Source organism: Chiloscyllium punctatum, chromosome 31, assembly GCF_047496795.1.
Source record: "Chiloscyllium punctatum isolate Juve2018m chromosome 31, sChiPun1.3, whole genome shotgun sequence".
Taxonomy (NCBI): domain Eukaryota; kingdom Metazoa; phylum Chordata; class Chondrichthyes; order Orectolobiformes; family Hemiscylliidae; genus Chiloscyllium; species Chiloscyllium punctatum.
In genome coordinates this window covers 66579837-66581349 of record NC_092769.1, presented here as the reverse complement: position 1 = coordinate 66581349, position 1513 = coordinate 66579837, and positions in this window count along the sequence as shown.

The following is a 1513-nucleotide window of genomic DNA, read 5'->3' as shown; positions in this document are numbered from 1 at the left end:
TTTGGAGGTGATGTAGAGGAGGTTCACCAAGTTGATTCCGGAGATGAGGGGGTTACCCTATGAGGAGAGGTTGAGCTGCCTGGGACTATACTTGCTAGAATTTAGAGGGATGCGAGGGCATCTGATAGGAACATTCAAAATTATGAAAGGAATAGATAAGGTAGAGGTTGTTTCCAGTGGTGGGTGAGACTAGGACCAGGGACATGGCCTCAAGATTAGGGGGAGTAGATTTAGAGATGTGGAGAAACTGCTTTTCTCAGAGAGTAGCGAATCTATGGAAATCTCTGTAAAGACAGCTTCATTAAATATAGTCAAGACACAGCTGGATGGGTTTTTACATGGTAGGGGAAATTAAGGGTTATGGGGATAATGGGATAGGAGCAGCTGAGACGATGGATAGATCAGCCATGGTCTTAGTGAGTGGCAGAGCAGGCTTGATGGGCCAAATGGCCTACTCCTGCTCCTAATACTATGAAACTATGAAATCTGTTGCAGACCTCTAATGTCAGGAGTTCCCAAATAATTATCCACGATGAACCGGCTTCAAGACGAGTGAGAGTGAGGGTCAGGGGATGGGAGGGTGCCCTAGAGTGGCCATTGCTGTCTTGGAAATTGTGACTCCAAAGTCCCAGCTTGAGAGTCACACACCCCTCCACAACTTCCTTTCCTGCCTAGGTTTTGTGCCATCAGCAAGCTTAGCAACTGTACACTCAGTCCCATTATCCAAATCGGTGACATAGAATGTAAATAGCTGAGGCAAGAGCACTGATGCCTGAGGCGTTCCACTGATTACATCTTACCAATCCAAAGTGCTCAGTTGTTTTTTTTGCCATTTAACAAATACTCTGACCTACTATTTTTACTTCCAAAGTGAATAACCTGACATTGACCAACATTGCACTCCACCTGCCAGACCCTTGCCCACTCACACTGTATCAGAATCTCTCTACAGACCCTCCCCACATCCCCTGCACAGTTTGCTAGTTACCCAACCCTATATCTGGGCTCATCCATTAGCCACTACACCATGGATGCCTTGCTGTGTGCTGTAACCTTTGATGTGGCATTTTATCCAAGGCCTTCTGGAAATCCCAGTACACTACATCTACGGAATCTCATGTGTCCACCTTGCTGGCTACTTCCTCAAAGGACTTAATGGGCCGAATGAGTCATAGAGTCATGGAGATGTACAACACGGAAACAGACCCTTCGGTCCAACCTGTCCATGCCGACCAGATATCCCAACCTAATCTAGTCCCACCTGCCAGCACCCGGCCCATATCCCTCTAACCCCTTCCTATTCATATACCCATCCAGATGCCTTTTAAATGTTGCAATTGTATCAGCCTCCACCACATCCTCTGGCAGCTCATTCCATACACGTACCACCCTCTGGGTGAAAAAGTTGCCCCTTAGGTCTCTTTCGTATCTTTCCCCTCTCACCCTAAACCTATGCCCCTCTAGTTCTGGACTCCTTGCTTCTACTCCTATGTCTTATGGTCTTACAATAACA